We start from the raw sequence: 18366 nt of genomic DNA on the forward strand, positions 1-18366 counted from the left end.
CCTTGTTCTCTCAGATATAGGGTTATCTCACTCATCTCTGTGACGTGTGTTTCATCTCTGGTCTGACACAAAAGTTGCCTTGCCTTGTTTTTCAAAGCCTTAGATCTGTTCCACATTGACTATAGGAGGACAACAACAAATGCCTAGATCTTTTTTTAAAAAAACAAACACGTTAGCTGGTTTTGATAAAATTTTCAGGAATAATAGGACCTTTGGAGGGGATGAAGCCTACCAAATTTCAGGCAAACAGATGCAGGACTTTTTGTGATAGGTGTCTTTAAAGTTTTAGGTCTTTTCAAATGTGTTGTTTTCCTCGTGGGCAGTAAATTAGGGTTGCCATGTGTCCTCTTTTTCCAGGACATGTCCTCTTTTTCTTGGGTAGAGTCGTCATAGCAATCCATAGTTAAAAACAGAAGTCAGTCAATGTGTCCTCTTACTGCTCTTCAAAATATGGCAACCCACCCTTCCTCACAGAGCACAGGGCAATCCATAGCATAAAGATCCCCCTAAAATTCAGAGAGATAGATGCAGAGGTTAGGGATTTATGTATTAAAAAATCAGCAGGCTTCAAACCAGCCCTTCCCACAGGGGGCTGGGAGAGAAGTACACACTCACCCTTTTCTGACTTCTCTCTGCCTGGCATTTCCCATTCATGGAGAGCTTCTGGGAGAGTTCAAAAAGAAACAACTAGGGTTTTCTTTAACCCACTTTTCAAGCTCTCCTGAGGTACTGAAGAGGTTCTGAACCCTTGGAGCCAGTTTGCTTTGCCTCAGACCATCACCCCAAGGCTGCTTCAAATATCTCCCCAGGAAGGTTTGGCTGGCACTTTCAATATATAGTGGTACCTTGGTTTGCCACCATTTTGGATCACAACCACATCAAACCCAGAAGTGCATGTCCGTTTTTTTGGTTTACAACCCATTTTTTTGGATTACAACCTTTTTTGGGGGAGAGGCCCCATTGGTGAAAGTGCACCTTGATTTACATCCTCCGGAACGGATTATGGTTGTAAACCAAGGTACCACTGTACACCTTTAGAAAACAGGCCTTTGGCTGATTGATATCTGATGCCTTTTAAAATGTGTTGTGGATGGAGGGGTTATTGGGTTTTCTTCTTTTTTGTATTTTGTGTTTTTTATTGTGATATGTTGTGAACTGATCTGTAGGTATGGGGCATCATACAATCAATCAAATCTATCTACCATCTATCTATCTATCATCTATCATCTATCATCTATCTATATCTATCTATCTATCTATCTATCTATCTATCTATCTATCTATCATCTATCTCTCTAATCTATCATCTATCTATCTATCATCTATCATGTATCTATCTAGCATCTATCTATCTAGCATCTCAGAAGCTTTGCTCCACATGTTGGTCTCATGCCTCATCTGAGGGGAATGTACAACTCTGTCACATATGTCCTCGTTATTTCTTCTCTTTTCCGACTCGCTGCCCCTTCTCTAAAAAAAAAAAGAGGTAAATACAAATGTTGATGATACCGTTGGTGTGAACCACTTAAAAACAGAGTGCAACAACCTATTTATTAGCCATGACCCCAGTAGCTAAAGACCAAAGTTGTAGAAGTTCCCTAGGATACACTGAAACAATTGTGGCACAGCTGTCATTTCTGTGTGATTCTCCTCTGGCAGAAGTCTTGTGCAAACATGTCTTTCACTTCAGCGCAGCAGAAGAACTCATACTTTACTGACTGAAATTCATCAGTCTCTCTTTTCCCACCACTACTGATCACTGTGGTCCTGAAGCCCTCATTTCTTTTCCATCAATAAGCCTTTGACCTCTGCTCCCTTCCACATTATCTAACTTGAGAACTTCACAGTGCTAGAGCATTTTTCAGGGAATAGGAGAGAAATGAGTGTCAACTAGATGAATCATGTGGCCTCTAAATGTTAATTAGAAGAGGATGGTTGATTGAAGGACACTCTTGTAAATCACAAATGCAAGTGAGGAAGATTTGTACCTTGTTCAATGGCTAGAAAGGTCCAAGGCTAAAGATGTCAAGTAGACATTTAGTAATTGACTCACAATGGTGACATGAATTGATTGAAGTTGATTTGCCTCTTTGGGCTAATTTGGTACTTCAGGTGGCATCTCCCTTTTATTACATGCTAAGTGTAGCATCACAGGTTACCTCTGGTCACAACGATTGGGCTCAATCGATTGGGGATAGCCCCTCCATGCCCAAAATAAATGAATCACTATGCCTAGAAAATTTAGTGTTGGGGCGGAGGTTCTAGCCTAGATTTCTCTCTGACATTTAGTTTCTTGTGTCTTTTTTGTATGGAGCACCTGCAATTTGTGATGTTACACTCCAGACACAAGCGTAGGTAAATGAGACTCCAATGATTTGTTGATGAACAAGCTTGCAATCCTTTCTTTTCAGAGTGCCTTGATCACGTAAGTACCGTGTCCAAATCAGTTTTTATACTTGAATAAATAATTTGTTTCTGAGACATTTCCCTTCAAGATACTCCTTTCCTTCCCTCCAGCCATCACTCTCAGCTCCTCGAAGATATTCTCTCTCTCTCTCATGATTTGGCTCAATGTATGCTGGATTTTATATATGTGGACTTCCAGAGGTGCTGGAGGCAAAACAAGCACAGCCAATAGGTGGAAGTTGCTTTTGTAAACAGAATAACTATCTGAATCTGAATTTTATATATATGTATAAAACTGGTAGCATGTATATATAATTTAAGTTGCATTTGGCTAAAAACATGCTATAGAAGGGCATCTACTAGGAAAAAGGAGGAGAGGTTGTTTTTTTTAAAAAAACAAAACCTGAAGAGCTCAAGGTGCAATAGGAGAAAGACTCTATGGTGTTATCGCACTGGTTCTTAGCATGTGAATCTAATTTGTTGTATTTGGCTAAAAACATATATTCTAGAAGGAGGGACTGGGCTTAAAAAACACCTTGAAGAGTTCAGTAAGTAAAAGGGAGGAGTACTCTATGATGCAATCATACTGGTCATACTGTGGCCTTTTATTGGTTTGGGGGTGGTTTTGCATTATAAAATCTGCTTCGTATTAAAAATATGCAGGGACAAGGAAAGGGTGAAGCTCTATAACAAATGAAAAACATAATGGAGGAGGGAAAGGAAATTTGAACAGTGGTCGACGGTGGTGTTGTGGTCATTTTTGAAGTGCAAGAGCTGGCCATGGCAGTGCCCCAGCCATGCACCTAAGTAGAGTCCAAAAATGGTGGTCACATTGTTCACTCATATATGTGTGTATGTATGTACATACTTATGTTGACATATTCAAGATGCTTTTGTTGACATATAGATCCCTAAACAACTTGGGTCCTAAATATCTGTGCTGCCAGCAATTCATTGAATACTAAATGTCCTGTATTCCAACCTGCCAACATGGCAAGACGGTGATCCTGCATATGGTGTCATCACTGATGCAAAAAAAGTTCTGGAGATGTGCCTCCCTGCCACCCAAGGTTCTTGCTCCACCAAATCACTGGGCATTCACTTTATTCCCAAATAACTCTCTGCTGGTTATGTGTTAGTTACTGTTAAAATGCAACAGCCAGTTTAGACCCTCCTTGTGGCTGGTTGTTGTTGGGGGGTTTTCTCCATCTTGGTTTATCCCCCGCCCCTCACTGCCCCCAATGGATTGTGCTCTTGCCTTCAAAGCAGAAGATTATTTAGGCACTAAATCCAGACGGGTCTATTGAAATCTGATCTGGAGTTCATTTAAACAGGATTGTCTTCGGTGTACCTTAGAGCTTAAGCCATCCTTTGCTGTCAAAATTAAATGATAGTTTAACAACCTTCAAACTGTGCAGATAAGTGCACTGTCATTTCAGATTTCTTGAAAGCACTTTTGGGGGGGAAACTGTGGACTTCATATCAAATTAGAGTTCTTCTTTAAAGTGCTGGGAAAGCTTTTAATAACTTAACATTTATCTATGAGGTGATTCTCCTATCCCTGCGGGATCCTAGACCAATTGAACCTGGAGGTGTGCACAGGGCAAATGAGCCACTGTGCCCACAACGTGCCAGCATGATGCTATGCAGGATCACAACCCCACTCAAGTCTGCAGCCGCTGTAAGCAGTACATGTCTGAAATACATTCTCTGCTACAGAGCATGGAATATACAGAGTTATGATTATTTATGTAGGGAGTGCTTAGGGTGGTATAAAATGATAGTACATGACAGAAAAGGCATTTGTTTTACCTGTTCCAAGCCTTATTTGCATTTGCTGGCATATACAAATATGTGACTTTTGTCATCCGAAATGAAAACACTGAGTCACCGTGTAGCACAAGGCACCTATTAATATGCTAGTCTCATTCTGAACCAAACCGCCACACCATTTTTAGTCTGATGTAGCAACGCATGCACAGACAACAACATCTTCATAGCAAAGAGGCCTTTTCACTTTATGCATTTGACAGTGTGCATCACAGGTTGAGTTCAAAATAGCTTAACTCAGAACTCCCTATTGGATAAATCCAGCCCCATACAGCCAATATAATTTATGCATAAAGGGTTAAGATCATAGAGCAAGTTGTCCTGTCAGGTTTAGCTAGGTCCGACACCCTCACCTTAGAAGGAAGGGTTACAAAGCTATTTGTGTTCTCTCATTTCCACCATGTGAACCCTACCAGTAAGGATATCTAAGCTGGGTGTGTCATGCTTAGACCACATGGCTTTAGCAAGCCATCTTTGTGTTTTATTGTTTTATTTTACCTATAGTTCCCCCCCCCCCCCCGCTTTCCAACCAAATTACAAAATGTTAAAAACCAAGAGTCCTTTCAGTGCTTTCATCAGAGGAAGCATTGGTGCATTTTGCTACAACAGGCAGTAGGTCTCAAACTGCAGGCTGGGCCTCGAACTGCTGCTTTTCAAAATTGCTTCTGAGTGACCTCAGATGTTGATACAGGATCCTTGCAAGCAAGTTTAGTCATGCTCAAGTCTTTGCCCGACAAACTATTTTCTTACAGCTGTGGGCACCAATGAGCTCCTTCTGTGGAAGGAAATGGGTGTGTGGATTATCTTGAGCTTGTTTATTTGGACTCTTTTATTATTATTTTTATAAGCCCTTTGTGCTGTGCAGAAATTGCCATACATTAAGCGCATAATACTTCACATTTCTGTACCACCTTTGAGCACACAAAGGGCTTTGCATACATTATTTTGTAATCCAAAAAACAACCCTGTAAGATAGGTCCGTGTTATTACTGCTTCCCCACCGCATTGTAAATTGGGAGGGGGAACTGAGGTCAAGAGAGTAGCAGCTTATAGAGGTGAAATCATGGTGAAGATGAAGTTTAAGCTGGGGACATCGGCATGCACTGTTCAGTCTCCATTTGTCAGAAGCAGTCATAGTAGTAATTACATTTATTCATTGTAAGCCTAATTGCTTACAGTTAAGTACCGAAATAGTAATACATACTACTGTTTTCAACTTCTGGAGAAACTCACCAACTATGAAAGAGCTGATTTCTTGAGAGGTTTTCCTTTCCAGTGTCCCTTACTGTTTTTGAGGCTCTAAAGCGTAACATCCCAGCATTAATATCCAGGCTCTGCCTGAGCAGTACAGGTGATAGATTTACTTGTCTACCTTTCCTGGCAGTCTATTTATCTCCTAACCAGCTGCATCACAGTTGTCTTTGTTTTATAGTTATGAATAATGTCTTTGTGATAAGGGAACTCCAAAAGTCGGGAAAGTTTGTTTTTCTTGCACCAGACCAGCTTTTTTCAGATGGTTTAGCAGTGTGATCCTCGTTGGCTTATTGCTTCCACCCCTGACGGCCAAGTGTGTGAGTAAATTAGCAAAAGGAAAATGCATCTGCAACACATTTCAGTGATTGGCACAAGGTGTCAAGTGCTGCATTTTACCAAAGATATGCCAAACGGTTGGAATCAGAGGTATGCCAGTCTTATATGTAACACTACACTGAGAAAAAGCAATAATCCTGCCATGGCGGGGCTTTCTCAGTGGCTGCCCCCGCCCCCAGCTCTGGAATCCCCTCCCCAGTGATGGTGTTTGCCCTCATCGTTCCAAAAGAAGTTGAAAACATTTCTGCTCACTCAAGCACTCAGTAGATAAAGATGCTTGATTTGGCAGGCGTGAAATGTTTATTTTTGACAATCTTGACATGTATTTTTATTGTTTACGTTTCGTGTGTTTATCTGAGATGCTGTGTGGCTGCCTGTGTTCCTTTGGGAGGAATGGTTGGATAAAAATTGAAATAATAATAATTTAAAGGTCACAAATCATTATAAGAAACCATGGTTTCCATGTCTACAGGTTCCCCCCACCCCACCCACTCCCACCATATCAACCGCACAGGATTTAATGAAATGATGCCTTTTATGTTGTTATTTCTCTTACTGTTACATTTCCCTTATTTGTTAGGAAGGCTGCCTTGTCGAATGCCTTCAGGTATCCATCCTATGCACGCTTACTTCAGAGTAAGGCCAACTGCACTCAGTGGGGTTTACGTCAAATAAACATGCACATGATGAGCTTCAAAGATGGAAGAAAGGGAAGATAAAATGCAATATATAAAGCTGCAGTGCAAATAAAGCTGTATGCCCTAAGCGAAAGTCATCTATTTGCCCCCCTCCCTCCCAAAAAGGTACGTTGCAAAATTAACATATAGATCATCCGCTTGCCAGTGGCACATCTGCAGGTGTTCACGGGCAGAAGCATGCCGTGATCGATGAGATTCTCTAGTATTTGTAGATTCTGGTAGTTTTAAAAAGATAAAAAAATCGTCGCTAGATGTAACCAGAGTTTACAGGCTTGGAAGTTGGAGCTGCCCAGAGTTAAATCAGTCCCAACACCTTTTCTCTCTCATTCACACATCACAAGCATTGCTTAAAAGGGGGGGGGGGCATTTTTCATTTCTCTTTTAATTTACATACCACCTTTTTATATTCCTATATACAAAGCAGTTTACAAAAAACAACAACAAAATATACAACAAGGTCACAACACACAATCTGATCCAATACAAAGAATCATAGAAACATAACTATAATATAGACAACAAAGCAATATTCACTAACCTATTAGAACAGTAACAACAACAACAACAACAACAACAACAACAACAACAACAACAACAACAACAACAACAACAACAACAATTTTATTATCTATACCCTGCCCATCTGGCTGGATTCCCCACAATAGCATACAATAAAATTAAATATCAACAAATACCAGTAATTAGACAGAAATTCACTATTAACAATTACAATAAATAATGACTGCCACAACCATCAAGCAAATTACTAAACTACAAAATAAAAATAAAACTACAGAATACAAATTAACATATAACATTTAAGAACAATTTTAAACAACACCCCCCCCCCAAATAAAACAACACCCACCCCAGTTAAACCCCATTCTCATTAAACATTAGCACAGGAATTCCATGGGGGGGAGATATTTGTTTACAGGTTCTTCAAATGCACAAGGATGGCTTTGGATTCTACTCTACGCAGAAGGTATGAGGAGGACACCTTCAGAGCCCCCTTGCGCCAGAAAATGAGGAGAGCGAGAGCAGGAGAGAGGGGTGCTGGACTTTCTCTTAGTCTCAGCACTGCCCTTTACTGACTGGAGGCCTTCAAGCTTGCTTGTACCCAACAGTTTCTTCCACTCATTTCCTCAATTTGTTATTTCTGTAAAGGTTTAATACTTTCCCGCTGGACTAGGTGGTCATTTAAACTTCTTTTTTTTTTTAAAAAAAGTGGTGAATATTCACATTAATAAGGCTGTTCCGTTGCTGCAACAATGCCCTGCATTTTGCAGCTTTAATTTGCTTTCTTTAAAAGCTGTGTGCTTACCTTCTCTGACATTTCTGTGCATGCTCCCCATTTTGTTAAAAAGAAAGGAAGCAGCGAACGGCTTTTTTGCTTTTACCCACAAGGTTAACCCCCAGCTCCATGACAAGGGAACACAATGTGGTATTTTCCTGGTGCTGAGTCAGCACCAGTGCTAAAACAGCATTAAGCATTTTTTAAATTATTCTTCTCTGGACATGCCTTTAGGTATTACACTGGGGTGAGGTTACGAGAAAGAATTCATGGTATGTGGTTTAGCAGCACAAGCCACATGAACAAAATTAGCCTGCTTTGAAAGTGTGTTTATTTACAATGAACCCCCCCCACACACAAATAAGTCTCATTAATCATACACAAAGCAATATGTGGTTGCTGTTATTTATTATACCAACATAAATCACAAGGCACTGCCTCTGTATTAATTTGGATATACCATGTAATTCTAGAGAGAAGAAAAATGTCCTTCTTTGTAAATGCTTCTCAGTTATTTTCTCCTTTCAATCTCAACGTAAGAATTGCTGCACCAGCAAATAAGTACTTTTGTCTGAACTCTGACCACTGCCGTGTTCCAGGACCACACACAAGGAGGTAACATGTGGGACTTGGAGCAAATGTTGCCATGCCCCCTCTGAGCATACTCTGTTCCGTTTCCCACCTCCACCCCACTTTTTCTTGTAAGCATAGGAGCCAACTCCTAAGGGCCAAGGTCCCTTCAGTCCCCCAATAAAATATTTGAGGGGGTCAGTCCATTCAAATGTTTTGTGTGCACAGTGTCATGTGATTGATTATGAAGTGTGGGGCTTGCCAGGGTCTTCCCAATATTTTATTCAAATTGACACCCCTACTTGTAAGGTCAGTCAGCATTTCCTGCCCAGTGGGTTCTAGTCCTTAGGGGAGAGGCTGTACCCCTTTTCTATCTCAGTTAACCTTGGGGTTCCGCCAAGCCTGCTGGTACCCCTCCCTTGTGACATTTTGGGCCCATAAAGACCCAGACTTGGAGAAGGAGTTCATTATTCGTAAATGGGATTGACTGGAAGCCTGCTAGAAAGACATTGTGGTCTATGATTTAACAACAAAAGACACAAACTTGGCTTGGAAGTATGTAAGTGTAACCCTTGCCCCAGATCAGTGGGGCTGTGTAACTTACACCAGCATAGGTTCCACCAAAAAAGGCCTGGAGCGAGACAGGGACCACACAAGCCTGCCTGCTGAGTGGGCAGTGGGGAGTGTAGTCAAAGTGGTTCAGCCATGCTGGATCTGTCCCTGAATCCCATTTTAATTCCCGAAGCAGAGCCTCAAATGGAGCTTCTTTCTTGCTGTTAACATTCAGACACCAGTTCCTGCCTTCATCCATCTTCCACCCCATGATGCAACCAGGAGCAAGTCACTTCCCCCCACTGCATGGTCGGTCTGATCCCAACCGATTCCCTCTGAAACAATGGAGTGGGTCTGTTTTCAAGCTCAGCCTGAATGGAAGAAGCAATGTTGGTTCAAGACATTTTGCTGCCGGAGGCAAATGATGAAATCCTGCTCCCTCTCCCGTTCCATCTACAGAGGCTGGCTGGACTGTCTGCCCACTCTTGCTTCATCAGTGGCGACAGGACAGCATCTTCCAAGACACCTGGCAGCTGCAGGTGAGGGCTGTGCCATTGGCACACATAGCTCTGATGCCCAACGGAGGAGAATGGCCAGGGGGCTTCCACTTTAGGTGATTGTCTCACATGCCTAATGGTAAGGCTTGCCCTGGGAAGAAGGGGACCCTTGCCTCCACCCCCACACATCCCCCAAAAGCTGATTCAAAAATATATTTATCACACTGAAGCTCCTACACCAGAAGCAACTTCCCTCAAGGGAAGACATTCATCTAAAAATGGGATCTGGGATTTCCACAATTGAAGGGCTAGGGAGGAATGACGGTGGGGCTAGATATCTCTATTGGCGAAGGGTTTTGAGATGCAGTGATCCTCTTTGCTAGTTAATAATTTGCTAGTAAAACTTATGAGTTTAGGATGCAGGAACAAGAGATGTGAGGAAGTCCAAAGATGAGAATGAAATGTGGATATTGGAAAATACTATGTTATGATGTATGTTTTTTATTGTGTAAACAAAAACTTAATAAATATTATTATATAAAAAAAAATGAGATGCAGTGATCCTTGAACCCCTTCCAATCTACGCTCCATCCCAAGGAATGAGGGTAGGGAGAGCAAGGATTACACACCTCCGTCATTGGTGCTGTGCAATGCCAGGTCCGTAGGCAACAAAACCACCACCATGCGTGACTTTTTTGTTTCGCAGGGGATTGACCTGGCTTGCGTGACGGAGACCTGGGTACGGGAAGGCGAAGTAGTCTCCCTACATGAGATAACACCCCCAGGTTTCTCTGTCCTCCATCAATCGCGGACTGTGGGTCGGGGGGGAGGAGTAGCGTTGTTATTCCGGGAGGATTGCTCTTTCAGGGCATCGCCATCACCGGCGATCTCCGGCATTGAATGTGTTGGTCTCGTGTGGGACACCAAGGAGAGCTTGGCTGTCTGGCTGGTGTACCGACCACCCAGCACACCTGCAGCCACCCTGTCAGACCTGCTGGAGGTAGTGGCGGGCTGGGCCTTGGAGTTCCCAAACCTACTGGTTTTGGGAGACTTCAACGTCCATGCCGATGCCGCTCCATCCTCACAGGCTCTGGACCTAGTGACTTCCATGGCAACACTAGGGCTCTCCCAGTTTGTTTTGGGCCCCACTCATCAAGCAGGCTACACGCTGGATCTGATCTTTGGGGCTGGCATAGATGTGATCATGCTCCCCGCTGTGGAAGTGCCATGGTCTGATCACTACGCTCTGAAAGCCAAGATTGACTTCCCACTCCTCCCCGGCTCGGGTGGCAAACCTATTTGGGCTCGTCCGTGAAAACTGATGGATCCTGATAGATTCCGACAAGCCTTGCGGAACCCTGCTCCTCCTGGCGACTCATTAGATGACCTCCTCCTGGCGACTCATTAGATGACTGGAATAACCAGATCTTGGCAGCCATTGATGAGATCGCGCCCTCTGCGACCCCGTCGAAACCAGGCCCCTTGGTTTACTGAGGAGCTCTGGAAAATGAAGCGGGATCTCAGACGGCTAGAGCCAGTATGGCGACGGACTCGTGACGGAGCCTCAAGAACATCTTATAGGACGCTAATGAAAGCCTATGAGATGGCTATGAAAGCTGCGAAGAAATCTTACTTTGCAGCTTCCATTGCATCCGCTAGCTCTCGCCCGGGCTAGCTCTCGCCCGCCCGCTAGCTCTCGCCCGCTAGCTCTCTTCCTAAACATTATGAAGAACTTCCTGACAGTAAGAGCTGTTCAACAGTGGAATTTGCTGCCAAGGAGTGTGGTGGAGTCTCCTTCTTTGGAGGTCTTTAAGCAGAGGCTTGACAACCATATGTCAGGAGTGCTCTGATGGTGTTTCCTGCTTGGCAGGGGGTTGGACTCGATGGCCCTTGTGGTCTCTTCCAACTCTATGATTCTATGATTCTAGGTCAATAACGTCCTTAGGAGGACAACCAAATTTAAGCACAAAATCGACCCACAGCTGTGAGGCATTCGTGAGCTTTTTTGCGGAGAAAGTCCTGTTGCTCCGCCGTGACCTCCCTGCCAATTTAGATACAATGACTGAACTGGAGGCCCCTCGACTGACTTCAGGTCCAGTGTTGCACCATTTCGATCGGATACTCCCTACTGATGTGGATAGATTCCTCCAAGTTGGTAGGCCCACCACCTGCCTCCTTGATCCGTGCCCGTCTTGGCTGATTAGGGTGTGTCCAGATGTTGCACGGACCCCCCTAGTTGAAATTATCAATTTGTCCCTTGACACGGGGACATTCCCAGGGGAACTGAAGGAAGCAGTGGTGTGTCCACTCTTAAAGAAAACTTCATTAGATCCCTTAGACCTATCCAATTACTGCCCAGTTTCAAATCTTCCATACCTGGGTAAGGTAATTGAGAGAGCGGTTGCTGAACAGCTTGGTAGGTTTCTGGAGGAAACATCGGCATTAGATCCATTTCAGTCTGGTTTCCGTCCTGGTTTTGGGACGGAGACGGCTCTGGTTGCCCTAACAGATGATCTCCGTAGAAAACTGGATCGAGGCGGGACAGGACTGCTGATCCTTTTATATTTGTCAGCAGCCTTTGACATGGTCGATCATGATCTTCTGGACCACCACCTCGCCAATGTGGGGATACAGGACATAGCCCGTAACTGGTTGTGCTCTTTTATCTCTGGTCGAGGACAGAGGGTGGCACTAGGGAGGGAAATGTCGTCGCGCCACTCCTTGGTGTGTGGAGTGCCGCAGGGTGCAATTCTCTCCCCGATGCTTTTTAACATCTTTATGCGCCCCCTTGCCCAGATTGTCCAGAGCTTTGGGCTGGGCTGTCACCAATATGCTGATGACACTCAGCTCTATTTGCTGATGGATGGCCATCCTGACTCAGCCCCAGACGCACTGACCAGATGCTTGGAAGCTGTGGCTGGATGGTTACGTGGGAGCCGGTTGAAACTAAATCCTTTGAAGACAGAGGTCCTATGGCTAGGTCGGGATGGCATGGGGATGAGGGACCAACTCCCTTCTCTTGCGGGGGCCCAATTAGTGCCATTGCCTTCCGTTAAGAGTTTGGGTGTAATCCTTGACGCCTCCCTTTCCATGGAGGCACAAGTTACACCAACAGCCAAGGCGACATTTTTCCACCTTCGCCGCATCAAGCAGTTGGTCCCTTACCTTTCCCGCCCCAACCTGGCCACAGTGATCCATGCGACGGTCATCTCCAGGCTTGACTACTGTAATTCGCTCTATGCGGGGCTGCCCTTGAAGCTGTCCCAGAAACTCCAGCGGGTGCAGAATTCTGCAGCGAGGCTCCTCATGGGGTCTCTGCCATGGGAGCATATTCACCCAGTGCTTTTCAAGCTGCACTGGCTCCCGGTGGAGTACAGGGTCAGATTTAAGGTGCTGCTTTTGATCTTCAAAGCCCTTCACGGCCTAGGACCCTCGTACCTATGGGACCGCCTCTCTTGGTATGCCCCACAGAGAGCCTCAAGGTCCATAAATAGCAACACCCTAGTGGTCCCGGGCCCTAAGGAAGTTAGATTGGCTTCAACCAGAGCCAGGGCCTTTTCAACTCTGGCTCCGGCCTGGTGGAACGCTCTGCCTCATGAGACCAGGGCCCTGCAGGATCTGATTTCTTTCCGCAGGGTGTGTAAGACAGAGTTGTTCCGCCTGGCCTTTGGCTTGGAGCCAATTTGATTCCCTCCCTCTCTTTCTTTTTTTCTTTCCTTCTCCTGCAGTGAGGCTACATTTTAATATTTTAATGTTCCATTATTTTAATGTTGTATTTTATTTTTGTTTTTAAGTTGTAATCATTTATCATGTTTTTATTATTGCTTGTAAGCTGCTCTGAGCCCGGCCTTGGCTGGGGAGGGCAGGGTATAAATAAATTATTATTATTATTATTATTATTATTATTATTATTATTATTATAAAAAGGGAGTTTTCATGAACTCAAATTTAAATTGGCCCATCCCTCCTTTATAAGGAACTATGACGATCAAGGTTGAATCCTGCTGTTGTTACATCTGGTCACACCCTCATTTCACAAAGATGACAATGGCACATTCACTCTCTCTCAGTTCAAGAGGGAGGGAGGTGGTTTCATGGGGTGTTTTTTTCATATTCATTTGCTCCACATACTTTGTCTACTTTGTCCTGAGAAACAAACAAACAAACACACACCTGCCACTAAGGGAAAGATTGGCCCCTGCAAAGCTCTCAGAAGTTCCAAATTAGTTTGGAACTCTTTCCCTTCTGTGTTGAACGGTTTCAATAAGAAATTGATCATCTGGGTTGCAGATGTAAAATAAACTGTCAATTTAGCCACTTTTTAGTTGTTGCCATTTTTCTACTTCAATTTCCAGAGATCACGTCCTGGCTTGCTTTTTTTTTGCAGGAGTGCCCTTTGGATTTAGCAATTCATAGAGTGAAAGCAGAACTGATGAACCACAAGCTCCTTGTGCTGCTGACTTTAATTAAAAATGCCATGTCTAACTCCAGCAGATGTTCCTGCGGTTGAGAGTAGACTAATAATTTAATGCTGCATAATGTGGTGCTGAGTCTGCTGCTTAGACTAAGAATGTACCAGATTTCTGTTCTTTTTTCTTTTTAAAAAGGCATCCTTTAGGGATCAAATCCCCCACCGCTCAGACTCTTAAAGTTTGCTGTTCTAATAGAGCTGAACCAATTATGGACTAAACTCAGCTTAGTAAACAGCAGTTCCAGGACTTGAAATCACAGGGTTTGAAGAGACCAATATTTGGGAGGCAAAACAGCTTTTCTTCCTTATTGCCCTCTTGTTTGGGCATCTTGCCTCCACCTTCTCTTACCACGAGCAGAATTCCAGTCTAGCTTGCTATATCAGGTGACGAAGGAGGAGGGGGAGAAAGTGGGAGAAGGTCCAGTGGCGTTGCCCCTTTCTCCTTAGCTATATGCAGAACATCTGCGCCTGTAAGCAGAAGCAGCGTACAGTCGCTCAGTGGAAGAGCGCACAAGTTTTGCATGCAAAAAGTCCCAGGTTCTCCAGGCAGAGCTGGGAAACATCCTTCTCTGAAAAGATGAAAGTGTTTCACAAATATGTTTTCAGTAATCCTAACAACAGTTTTAAAGTCTAGGCCTTATTATTACCTGCATATTGCGGATTGTGGACTTAGGTTAAGCGAGAATCATTTGCCTATTGGAAGTGATTTGCCCGTTGGGCTTTTAGCTGAAGTGAGCAAGGTGGACCTTTGGTTCTTGCATACGTTGCCAGCTTATTTGCTGGTCCCTACAGTTGTGCTTTTAATGACAACTTGATTGGCATAAATCAGCTGGAAATGCTTTTATGGCATGAGAAAAGAAAACACCAACTAATCTCCATGCTGCAAAAGGATTATCTGCTGACTTCCTGCAAAATCAAACCGCTATAATAATTACAGTAAAAAGAAGAAGTAGAAAGTTATGTGTTTTGCCCCAGCCCAACATCCCTTTTCCTTACAGGCACCCCTGTAGTTTTGGGTCAATTAGTGCTGATCCAGCCACACACACACAGGCAGGCAATGTGCCTGCTGACACCATAGGCAAAAATCAATGCAAATCGGCTTTCTCTCCCCACAACTTCTGCGTAGGCTGTTCTGCATTGAATTTTGCAGATGGCATGGGTGTTCGCATGACCTTCTTGGCATGTGCAATCTATAACTGGGAGTTGATTCAAAGCCACAGCATGAGAGGGTTGTAATAATTGTTCCTTGGAGGTTTGATTAAGTCCAGAACAAGAACTATGAAGATTGGTACAGAATGCAAGATAACAATGTTGTGAGTTTGCCGTGTGTGAGAGAGGCAATGGCCCCCTGTACGAGTCATTAAGGTAACCAATGAAGTGGCTCTGTGCCAGATGACAAATGGGTGGGGGCCCCTCTCTCAACTGGCAGTTAGTTAGAAGGACAAAAGTGCTTCTTAAAGGGTTGAGGTGTGTGAGAAAGAGCTAGAAGTTAGAAGCCTGTGAGAGAGAGACACACCTGATTTCTTCTTTGAATCCAAGGCTGTGGCTATGGGAGAAGCAGTACCACCTGGGGTGGTAATGCTGCAAGCCCCTCCATTGTAGTCTCAGGTTGTATATGTTAAGTTGTGGGTGAACATATCAGACAACACAGCGATTCTTCAAACAGCTCTTGTTTATTCACAGGCCAGAACAGAACTGAACTGAAGGGTTCAGCCAGCCTGCTCATATAGAGCTCCACTACATCGTAACTGTAACAACTTTCTAAAACTATCCAATCACTGAACGTGACTTTCGATCCCTTATTTGCATAACTATCTACAGTATCCCCCTGCTGGCCCAGGGTGAGAACTTCAGTACATAACAGTATATATGTGTAAATAAACCATATATCCAAAAGACACTACAGTCTCTGCTGTCCCCCTTTCTGAGGAAACTGAACTCTGGGTAAGCGCTGGAACTCCTTGCACCGCTCAGAGATTGGGGTGGTGTGCGAAAAGTTTGGACTGCTCTGCTTTCTATTGAATTAGCAGAAGTTTTGCTTCTGAGGTCAATGATGATAAGTGCTGGGAACATAAGTCATTTTATTTGTCCTCTGAAAGATTGCACTCTCCAGAGGTATCAGTGTTGTTGGTTGATTCATAATGTGAAACGATGTTGTTTTAAAAATGTTGCTCAGTATCTGATTTAACAGGAAAAACCTTTCCCTGTTCCACATGCTCAGGAAGGGGAAAGCAATTGACTTGTCAAACAGAAAGCACTTGCCTCTGTTTATCACCATCTTTCTTACTGTACCCTGTGCTGAGATATGATGAATACGGTAATAACTGTAACTTTACAGAGCAGTTGGGAACTTTCAGCAATGAATAAAATTTCAACTGGTTGAGTGTTTATATTAAAAGTGCATGACATAGGGAGCTCCACGATGCAGAATGATGGATGGTCCATACACTTTCAATTGCATCAAGACCTACCACTAGCTGAGTGAGAGAGCAGTGGTGACTGCTTCTCTACACTAAGGTGTGCTTCCACATTGCCTAAAAGAGATCTGCTTTCAAAAACACCCTCCCTGAACCCAGTTGTGCTGGATGATTTCCCTGGCTAGTATCTAACTATCCGTCCTTGGAGCCTGGTCTTTCAGAGCTTGCATCTCACCTCCAGATGTTCCTGGATGAGGGAGATGATCTAGAGCCATTTCAATCTGGTTTTAGGAACACAGAGTGGTATTCAACTGAGTGTTACTCAGAGTAAACCTATTGAAATTAATGGCCCTAACTTAGCCCTAACATTCATTAATGAGTGTACTCTGAATGAAACATAGTGGAATACCGCTGCCTTACACCACTGGTCCATCTAGCTCAGTATTGTCAACACTGTTTGGAAGCAATGCTTCCAGATTTCTTGCAAGAGATTTCCCAGCCCTATAATAATAATAATAATAATTTATTATTATTTATACCCCGCCCATCTGGCTGAGTTTTCCCCAGCCACTCTGGGCGGCTCCCAATCAGTGTTAAAAACCGTACAGCATTACATATTAAAAACTTCCCTGAACAGGGCTGCCTTAAGATGTCTTCTGAACGTCAGGTAATTCTTTATCTCTTTGACATCTGATGGGAGGGCGTTCCACAGGGCGGGCGCCGCTACCGAGAAGGCCCTCTGTCTGGTTCCCTGTAGCCTCACTTCTCGCAATGAGGGAACCGCCAGAAGGCCCTCGGCGCTGGATCTCAGAGTCCGGGCTGAACGATGGGGGTGGAGACGCAAGGGATTGGACCTGGGATCTCGAGAACTGCTGCTGGACAGACTAGCAAGATTGCCCGCTTGTGCATTAAAAGAACATATTAGTGAAGATAACATTTAAAAATCCATTGTATTGGGGAAAAGACTTGCAAAACATGTACATTAGTCAAAACTGCTTGCAAAAATGGGCTTATTAGGAGAAATATGCACTAAAATGCTGATGAATTTCCATGAGGATTTAAAAAACATAAATAAATCTCAGAACTGAATTTGAGATTGGAAAAAGGAGAAACAGAGAGAGCCAAAATTGACAGATACTTCCATCCCTTTAAAAAAAGAAGACACAAATACTGGAACTATCTAACCCCCCTGAAACAAACAATTGCAGATCCAGACATCACTTCAACCCCATTAAAACATTATCAAGTCTAATATAAGTGCTAGAAGTTTTGCTAGAAGTTCAAAAATAGCAAAAATGGGGAACATCTTCGAGCATATACAAAGTTCACATACATTAAAACAGTCAGTCCCCTTTATAGCAGACAGCTGGATATTTTAAGGCATCCAGGAAATACGTGCCTCACATTTCTTCTTTATTTAGATTAAACATGGGCTCCAGCAAGAGCGATTTCTTGATTCATGTGTTTGTAGGAACATGGTTATCTCTCTATATCTCACCAGTAGCAAAACTATTTTACTCATTTTCTGTCACATAACAAATTGATTTTAAAAGATGCAGGTATTGTAAAGGCCAGACTTGCTTCGCCTGTGCTCTAAATACTGCATAAACCAAATTTAGGGACCTGCTTATTTTTCACTCCTTGCTTGTCTTCATCGTTTCCACTTCTGGCTGTCCAACTGTCTGAAGTAATTCAGCAAGAGGACATTCCTTATATTTTTAGCATCTGCAACACCTTAACCTTATAAAATTAGAAATAATGAATCACTGGAGGCTTTTATATCACGCCTGAATGAAAATGTTGGTTACCTCTCACTAGCTGCCCTATGCTGTAGTTTGTCTTGCACACAGTACCTGCTATTCTGACAAACCTTTCTACATGACAGGACTCTTCACGCGTGTACTTTACTGAGGAGGCCCTGAATATATTTTATCTGTCAGATGGGGCAACAATGTTATTGTCTGTTTTATGAGCCCATCCAGCATATAATGGCCTCCAGTGTGCTGCAGATGTAAACGTCTGCTTCACTACGGAGATTCAT

The 18366-nt window shown here is 43.5% G+C and overlaps 1 long non-coding RNA gene across 1 annotated transcript in view; it reads right to left on the bottom strand.

Moving 5' to 3' along the window:
• Nucleotides 1-15639, bottom strand: part of LOC310833961 — a 38446-nt gene extending 22807 nt beyond the window's left edge. Inside the window, exon 1 of the long non-coding RNA XR_014559018.1 lies at nucleotides 14258-15639. This is a non-coding gene — a long non-coding RNA (uncharacterized lncRNA). The remainder of the gene's footprint in view (nucleotides 1-14257) is intronic.
• Nucleotides 15640-18366: the final 2727 nt, after the last annotated feature.

This window comes from Podarcis gaigeae (genome assembly GCF_964106915.1).
Source record: "Podarcis gaigeae genome assembly, chromosome: 1".
Classification (NCBI taxonomy): domain Eukaryota; kingdom Metazoa; phylum Chordata; class Lepidosauria; order Squamata; family Lacertidae; genus Podarcis; species Podarcis gaigeae.